Below are 9,607 nucleotides of genomic sequence, written 5' to 3' on the forward strand. Positions count from 1 at the left end.
CTCAGCCTGATAATTGCTGTGTCAAAAAAGAGTCTTTGAATTTAATAAATGAATTCAGATAGAGGTAGAGTGGGAATAGAGGCACCATTGCACTTCCCAACACTTGTGATGGACCTGCACTTCATAAATACCTGCATTTATGCACAATGATTAGCCTACTTGCAAAGATTGTGATTATATGTATTTAGACAACTCCACTTATTGTGCAAAGGTCACTCTAGAAAAGAGTGTTGAATGATTAAGGTGGACATGTAAAATGTCATCATGAAAACAAATGTTCACCTGATGAAATGCTGATTGCCAGTTATGAACTTGTAAGAGTCTCTAGGCACAGAGGGAGGTCGACACAGAGGAACAGTTGCAGAATAGGTATTTATTGTCTACAGCACGGCTCAGCAACGTCACTGACGTTCTGAGCCCGTTGTTCAAAATAATAAATAATAAAGAATAAGTCCAGCGTGCGGCCGTCACTGCCGTCACGCCCGCTGCGTCCCCTTTCGGGACTTGGTCCGCTGGCCGACTCTCGGCGACACGCCCCCCCTCGGGACCCGTTCGCTCCCCGGCAGAGCCCTCGCTCTCTCTCCGCTGCTCTCCCTTTCGGGACCCGCTCCGTCTGCCCGGCTCCCCGCACCTCACCCCCTTTCGGGATCTCGTGCGTCCTCGCCGCGGCTCTCTCTCTCTCTCTCTCTCTCTCTCCCAGTGCGTCTCCGTGCGGCAGGTACTTCCTGCCCTTCTCATCTCCTGAGGGAACAAACACACACAGGTTAAATAGACCAGTGGGATAACGAGTCTGATCACTGACACCTGTCCGTAATCAGCCCATTATTCCCCCCCCAACGGCAGTCTGGCTCCCTCTGCAGGCCAGAACGCGCCATGCTCCCCACACACCCCCACCGCCAGTTCGAGGCCGGGGACACCACCGGCCGATAGCCTACTCCCCCCCCCCCCCATCACGGGAGAGGAAGTCGGCCACGACCATCTGCGCCCCCAGCCTATGAACCACCGTGAAGTTGAAGGGTTGCAACGCGAGGTACCACCGGGTGATCCTCGTGTTGGTATCCTTCATGCGGTGGAGCCACTGTAGGGGAGCATGGTCGGAGTAGAGGGTGAACGAGCGCCCCAGCAGGTAGTACCGGAGGGCGCCGACCGTCCACCGAATGACCAGACACTCCTTCTCCACCGTGCTGTACCTGCCCTCCCGCTCCGACAGCTTTCGGCTCAGGTACAGCACCGGACGGTCGGCTCCCTCCACCTGCTGGGTCAGCACCGCCCCCAGCCCTCTATCCGACGCGTCTGTCTGCAGAGAAAAATGAATGTTAAAGTTAGGAGCATACAAGACTGTCTCCCCACAGAGGGCGTTCTTAATCCCATCGAACGCTACTTGGCACAGCTCAGTCCATTGGACCGGATCCGGGGCCCCCTTCCGGGTGAGGTTGGTAAAGGGGCTGGCCAGCTCCGAGAACCCCGGCACAAACTGCCGGTAGTAGCTGGCCAGTCCCAGGAACCGCCTCACGTCCTTCCGGGTCCTGGGCCACGGGGCGGCGGTGATCGCAGTGGTTTTGTCCATCAATGTCATCTAAGTACGCCGCAGCATACGCAGAGTGCGGCCGCAGAATACGTGAGGGTGAGGGTATGACAGTATGGGCCAGATTTAAATCCATGCTGACAGACCACTGCTAGACCACTTGACCACTCCAGGCCTCTGAAGGCTTCACTGTGAGTATATAGAGTAGCCTAAATAATAATAATAATAATAATAATAATAATAATAATAATAGTAACCTTGTCTCGGACGGTGACCTTATGACAGCAATGAAAGTGTAATGTCTGTCAGAGTGGAATTCTACATCTCAATGGCAAAGGTTGCCAGCCACCAGGTATCCTCGTTCCATAAGGGGAAAACACTATACGTAGCGTTGTAACGGCATAACAAAACAATAGCAGTCGAGTCCACTCGTCTTCCTTAAGCTGATTTACTACTACTTACTACTACTACTACTACTACTACTACTAAGGATTAAATATAATATATAGGCTAGTATTGCCAGTGTACATTTAAGCAATATCACACGAGAGGGAGTGTGTTATACTGAATATCAGCACGGCTGTGATTCGGTCGTAGGTACGAGGCCGCAACTGAACTTCAAATGGACTGTTGCCTAGTAACCTGAACACAAACAATGTAGTCTAATTAGCGGTCATTTAGTAGAACATCTGTGCAGCGGAGTGATACATATAGTTAAAAGTCCCAGTGCTGTTATACTGTATATCGTAACTCATGGAATGCCTCTTGTCCAATCAAATGACTTGGTCGGAACTAACTGTTGTATAATGTGTACTATTCGGTAACATGTTCTAGTTTGAACTAATTGTATAAGACTGAGTCCAGATGAGACAATCTGATCTGTGTTGAACAGCTGCATAAGTAGTAGGGTTGGGAGGACTGAACAACAACAGCAGCAACACCCTGGTCCCCCTGTCGTCCTGCCACACGTACCCAACATTGAGGTGGTCCACCAGAGCTTCTGTCAGACAGGTGGCAGCTGTTATTGCCTCACGTCTGCGTCTCTCTGTGCAGGGCGAATCAAAGCACAACACACACACACAGACACAGACACACACACACACACACACACACACACACACACACACACACACACACACACAGTGCATGGAAGTTAAACACTTTGTATCATGGAGTCATATATTGTACACACACGTTGCTGCCATTTCAAAACAAGGGTGCATTCGTAAATTCGCTCATAAAGGGACCAAGTAATTCGATTGGACAAGAGGCATCACACGAGTGCTGATCAGATTTCCACAGCGTGTTTACGAACACACCCCAAGACACAACATGTCAAAGCTCAGTAGCCCCAACACAACCCCATGGAGCAGTATCATGCCAACGAACAATATTAAACACATCATGTTTGCTACATGTATGCCAACCCTAAACCATAAACACGGCGACACCTTCAGGCAGAAACATGGAGGATAATCAGACAGTTTGACAGCCGGTTTGTTTTTAGCATATCTGGCTAGCTGCTAGCACACAGAACCTGAGTTTCTCTCCTCTCACCGACCTTGCAGTTCTTTTCGCTCGTTCTGTTTCACCTGGTGCTCCTTTAATAAACGAGACAGCATGTTGGCGTGTTGCTTAATGTGTTCTTAGTTGAGTTAATGTTTTAATGTCTGTTCATTTAGTATGCGCTACGATGAGCCAAGCTAACTGGCAGCAGGAAGAACAGCAGCAGTCTCGTCACATGACTGCAACTCTCGCGTGATTTGAAAGGTTTGAACGTTCGAAAGGTTTGAACGTTCGAAATGATGTAACGTTCGAAAGGTTTAAATATCCTAAAAGTCGTTATAATTCCGTTAGCTTCTCCGTGGTCTAGTGGTTACGTCGGGGGACACTAGTGGTTCTGGCCTATTAAGGTCGCAGTCGCACTGGGAGATCGAGTGCGACCTGTACGTCAGAACCTTGATCTGGACCGTTGATCCATAACAATAAAGCTAGATCACCACCCAGCACCCGAGAAGCTACGTTTTTATATTTATTGACCGTGAACTGTCTTCTTAAAGCTACGTTATTGTGTGTTGTCAGCCATGTCATCTCAAGGTCGCCGGTTCGAATCCAGCCGCGGACAGAACGAGCCTGTCATCCCTGCTCTCTCTCACCCATCTTTCCTGTCAATATCTACTGCCTCTATCCCATTAAAGCAGAAATGCCTTAAACATTGCGTACATAGTTACTAACTGACGCTAGGAGTTAGAGCTATAGTCCTGATAGGTCATAGCTGGGCTAGCATTAATTTAATTTTAATTTTAACTTTGCCATTTAGCAGACGTTTTAATCCAAAGCGATTTACAATTACGAATTACAGGGACACTCCCCCTGGAGTAACTGAAGGCTAAGTGCCTTACTCAAGGGCACACTAGTAGTGGTGTGGTTTCAGGCGGGATTTGAACTCACAACCTTCCGATCACAAGTCCAACTCACTACCACTAGACCACTACACCACCACTACCCCCGCATTAACGTCAGCAGAGTTTACCAGCGGTAAATAAGTCGCATAATATAGGCTATAAGACCCTGAGTAATTCCCTATTCTTTAGAGAAATAATACCTACATATGTGAACTAATTGATAGGCTAGCTCCAATCCCTCAATGACCCGGACCCCCTGGGACTCAAATTAAAATATGGAAAGATATCGGCCTACATAGATGCACAATATCAAGCTTATGGGTCGCAAATGGGTTACAATGGTCCTGGACAAATCGTCTGCTAAATGACTGTAACCCCTTAGGCGACATTTGCACTTGAACAAAATAAATCAAATAGCCTACGAAACATGCATTGATTTATAGGCCATGCCGTTGATAGATATACATGTATTTACAACTATATACGATTCAATGCGTGAATCTCAGTCGGGGAGTTCATTTGTATTTCTATCATGCTTTTCATTTCGTTTTGTTCTGTGTTTAGAACAACAAAATATGGTGTCTGGAAAGTCAACCTATGCTTAACTCTGGGTGAAATAGGCTATGTTTGCTTTGTTTTGATATAAGGCGTTCGTGGATGTTTTGACAACATTATTATGAATATAAATAATACAATGAATATTAGCCTATTACAATCATGAAAATCAGAATGATGTTCATGTTTCTATAAGAATCTCCCTTCATCTACAGAAAGAGGAGGTAACCTACATGCTGGGAGTAATGACTGTATTTTGAAGTTACAAACATAAGGCTTGGAGTTATTTAAACATGTAATTGTATACAGGCCCCATATGACAAATTAGATTATTGTCCATATTAATTATTATCCAAAAATATGGTGATGATGATGGTGATGATGGTGATGATGAGGATGATGATGGTGATGATGATGATGGTGATGATGATGATGATGATGATGATGGTGATGATGATGATGATGATGATGATGATAGTGATGGTGATGGTGATGATGATGGTGATGATGATGATGATGGTGATGATGATGGTGATGATGATGATGGTGATGATGATGGTGATGATGATGATGGTGATGATGATGATGATTGTTGGGCGACTATTAAAAACAAAGTTTGTCGCCGAGAGGCTAAGTAGGGGAAAACAACCTGCCCGACGCGCTGGCTGTCAATGAATCACTGTTCCCGAAAAGTAAGTTTGGTATATTTATTGTATATAAAAACAAAGGGTGAAACGGTATCACAAAACATTAAAAACAGCGTCCCAAGATATTCCAACAGTGACTTGTTGAAGCGGTCAGCAAAAGTAGGACTTCCCAACTCACCCCCTCTCCTGCCATTCACACAATTCCGACAGGTGAACAGCTGATTTCAATACTACCACTGACGCACCACCAACACCACGTGACTCGAATCCCTGCACGTGACCCACAATCCAACAGCGAACAACAAACAACAGACAACAGTACAACCCATACCTGGCGCCTACATTCCGGCCCCTAATTATTACAATTACTACACATAAATAATTAACAATACATTACAATTTTCTTTGCAATTTCTTTTGCGCAAGGAGTTCATAGTCCGTTAGTCCATTGTAGATCTTGATCCGATCTTCTTGAGTCGAGTCAAGTCAAGTCTAGGACAGAGGTTACTAGCACTTATCCTTTAGGAGTGAACCAAGTCATGTCAAAAGATTAGCCTTCACAGCTCCGTCGACTCCTGAAGAAGGCAAATCTTGGTCACAGGCCTGCAGAGACAGCTGGTCCGGGTCTTAATCCGGACTTGTCGCACAAGTCCTCTTCTATCTGGAATTGTTTCGGTGATCCTCCCAATGATCCAGGAATTCCGAGGTGCAGAATCATCCACTATGAGCACTATGTCCCCGGGGATGAAATTCCGCTTGGCCTTTGTCCATTTCTGTCGTTCCTGTAATTGTGGCAAGTACTCCCTAATCCACCTTTTCCAAAACAGATCAGACATGTATTGGACTTGCTTCCATCTCCGGCGTGCATAGCTGTCCTCCTTGTGAAACAGACCAGGTGGTAAGCAGGGTTTGGCTTTGAGAAGCAGAAGGTGATTGGGTGTTAATGCTTCCAAATCATTTGGATCTGTGGATTCCTTGGTGAGGGGTCTACTATTGAGAATTGATTCCACTTCGCAGAGTACTGTATGGAGTCCCTCCTCATCCAGACTTTGTGTCCTCAAAGTGGAATTAAGAATCTTTCTAATGGAACGAATTAATCTCTCCCATGCTCCGCCGTGATGTGATCCGGTAGGAGGGTTAAAGGTCCACTTGATTCCCTTCAACGAGAGCACATCATTGATTTGTTCCAGGTTCCATCCTTCAATTGCTCGTTTCAGCTCACGCTCTGCACCGATGAAGTTGGTGCCATTGTCGGAGCGTAGCTCTTTGATCTGTCTTCTTCTCACAATGAAGCGCCGCAAGGCGTTAATAAATGAATCTGTGTCCAGAGATGAGGCGACTTCAAGGTGTACTGCTCTCATTGTCAAACATGTGAAGATCACTCCATATCTTTTCACGAGACTCCTACCACGCTTGATGTCAAAGGGACCAAAATAGTCTACTCCGACATAACTGAAGGGAGGTTCTTCTGCTGAAACTCTGTCACCAGGCAAGTCTGCCATTTGCTGTTGACCTGCAGCTCCATGTAACCGACGACAGACTACACACTTGGATATGATCTTCCTTATGGCAACACTGGCAGCAGGAATCCAGTAGCGCTGGCGCAGCCTTGACAACATGTGGTTCCTACCACCATGGCCAACCTCTTGATGAATCTGTCGTAGGATGAGGTCTGAGATATGGAGATCTTTAGCAATTATGGCTGGATGTTTAGACTCTTCGGGCATGGCAGCCTTACTAAGTCGTCCTCCGACTCTCAACACACCATCTTCCAGTATTGGGTTGAGCTTGTAAATGTGACTGTTTCCTTTCACGCACTCTCCCTTTTGGAGGCAAGAGAACTCTTCAGAGAACCTTCTCCTTTGACATAACTTGATTATCTCCAGTTCAGCTTCTTTGATCTCTTCCAACGAGAGACAACCACGACAGAGCTTATTATGCATCTCCTTGTTGAGAACATCTTTGTGTCGAGTTGCATTTGACGCAGACTGAGCAAGACTTGCCGTGACTTCTCTCCTCTTTCTGTTATTCAAAAATACGTTTCTGAGCCTCAGGATCCATCCCATCACTCTTGTGAGACGTGTCCAAGATGAGCTGCGGTTGATCAAACCCGTCACAGCATCATTCTCCTCTTGTTCCACAGAAACAATGGCAGCTGACCCCTTGACCTCCGGGTCTCCAGATGGAAGTTCTCCCAAGTTGTCTGGGTTGACAGGCCAAGCTTCCTCTGTTTGCCTGAGAAATGAAGGACCAGATATCCATGTTTCGTTTTTGAGGAATAGCTCCGCCTTCACGCCTCTGGAGGCAAGGTCCGCAGGATTGTGCGCAGTACTCACGTACCTCCACTGTGATGCATCAGACATCTTGAGAATCTCTGTGACTCTGTTCGCTACAAAGATGCGAAACCTTGATGTTTCGTTCTTGATGTATTTCAGTACAGCGGTACTGTCTGACCAGAAAACAGAGTCTTGCAGCTGCAGTCTTAACTCTTTCCTCCACAGTTTATCCATGCGAACTGCCACAACTGCTGCGGTCAACTCCATACGTGGGATTGTCACAGGCTTTAAAGGTGCCACCCTGGATTTTCCCATTATGAAGGCGCTGTGTGTCTGAGAATGGTCATTGTGCAACAACAGATAAGTGACAGTACCATATCCCTCCTCACTTGCGTCAGCAAAATGATGCAGCTGGGCGCTGGTTACTTCTCCAAAGTTAGGGGGTTTTAAACATCATCTGATGCTGAAGCCCTCCAAAAGATGTAGTTATTTGACCCAGTCAACCCACTCCTGCACAACAGACGCTGGTATGACGTCGTCCCATCCTAGCCCTTTCCGGCACAGGTCTTGAAGGATCTTTTTAGCTGTGAAAACCACAGGGGCCACAATTCCCAGAGGGTCATAGAAAGAGCTGACGGTAGAAAGGATTCCTCTACGGGTCAATGGTCTGTCCTGAAAGGTTACACTGAACCTAAAGGTATCAGACTGGATACACCAACGCACCCCCAGTGCTCTCTCAACCGGTAGGATATCGTGGTCCAGATCCAGGTCTTTAACCTCCTTTGCTCTTTCATCCTCCGGTATTGCTGCCAGCACACGGCGACTGTTGCTTATCCATTTTGTTAAATGAAAGCCTCCCTTGGCACAGATGGTCCCCAAGTCCTGATGGAGGGATATGGCTTCCTGTTCTGAGGCTACAGAAGCGAGACAGTCGTCAACATAAAAACTATGCAGGATGGTCTCAAACACCTGTTGGCTGAAGAGCTGTTTGTTATCTTCGGCGCACTTCCGGAGAGCAAAATTAGCGCAGCTTGGGGATGATGTAGCCCCAAACAAATGGACAACCATCCTGTATTCCACCATACATTGACGGATGTCCCCATTTGGCCACCAGAGAAATCGGAGCAGGTCTGCATCTGCCTCCGGCACTCGAACTTGATGAAACATAGCCTCAATGTCGGACATCAGAACAATGGGCTCCTTCCTGAATCTGGTCAACACTCCAATCAATGTGCTTGTAAGGTCAGGTCCTTGCAGGAGATGTGCATTGAGCGATGCACCTTGAAATGATGCTCCACAATCGAAGACGACACAGATCTTTTTTTTCTTGGGATGGTATACCCCGTGATGAGGGATATACCAAACCTTGCCGTCACTGCGCTCCAGATCTGTGGTTGGCACCCTCTCTGCATATCCACTGGATATCAGGTCGTTCATGAAGGCAGCGTAGTCCTTGTGGAATGATGTGTCCCTGCTAAACCTCCTCTTCAGGTTGATGGTGCGTTGCTCTACAATTTTACGGTTGTTGGGAATGCTGATAATTGTGTTCTTTAAAGGCAAGGCCACGCTATAATGGCCATCAACAAGTTCCACAGTTTCGTTGGCCATTTCCAGAAACTTACGATCCTCCCTTGACAGCCCTAGCAGTTCATCCTGACTGTTTTCAGGGAAGTCTGTCTTGAACTGTTGGTTCCAGAGCTCGTCAAGTGTGACAGCAGAGATTCTATTGATGGTAACTACAGACTGCGTCACGGGACTATCACTGCCATCTCCCCCAAGTGGTCCGTTTACAGTCCATCCAAGCATCGTCTTGACTGCATAAGGCCCTCCATCCTCACTCCGGATGACTTCCAGGGGTTCCAAGGCTCTAGGAACATTCATGCCTATCAAAATCTCCACGTCTGCGTCTATCTGTGGCAGGTAGACATGTTTCAGATGAGGCCATTTTTCTAGGTCTTGCTGCCGTGGGATGTTGCTTCTATTAACCGGCATCTTATGTTGTGCAAAGATTTTTGGCATTTCACAGTACCAGTCACTGTCCAATCCAGCGACTTCCAAGTCAGATGCAATGCAACTGTCAACCACCTTCTCTTGGCCCATGGTGCGCAAAAGAATCCTTGTTTTTCTCCCAGAGAGATCCAGTTTATCCATCAGACCCATTGTGCAGAAGGACGCCGAACTTCCTGGGCCTAGAAAGGC

General features: G+C 46.9%; 1 long non-coding RNA gene across 1 annotated transcript; it reads right to left on the reverse strand.

Annotated features, from left to right (window-relative positions):
* Positions 1–353: 353 nt before the first annotated feature.
* On the reverse strand, positions 354–3,248 carry LOC308173655. Its single transcript, XR_013937906.1, has 3 exons — positions 3,087–3,248; positions 2,498–2,570; positions 354–741 (listed from the first exon to the last, which is right to left on the reverse strand). It is a non-coding gene; the product is annotated as an uncharacterized lncRNA (long non-coding RNA).
* Positions 3,249–9,607: the final 6,359 nt, after the last annotated feature.

The sequence above is a fragment of the Nansenia antarctica genome, assembly GCF_963989245.1.
Source record: "Nansenia antarctica genome assembly, chromosome: 18".
NCBI classification, from domain to species: Eukaryota; Metazoa; Chordata; class Actinopteri; order Argentiniformes; family Microstomatidae; genus Nansenia; species Nansenia antarctica.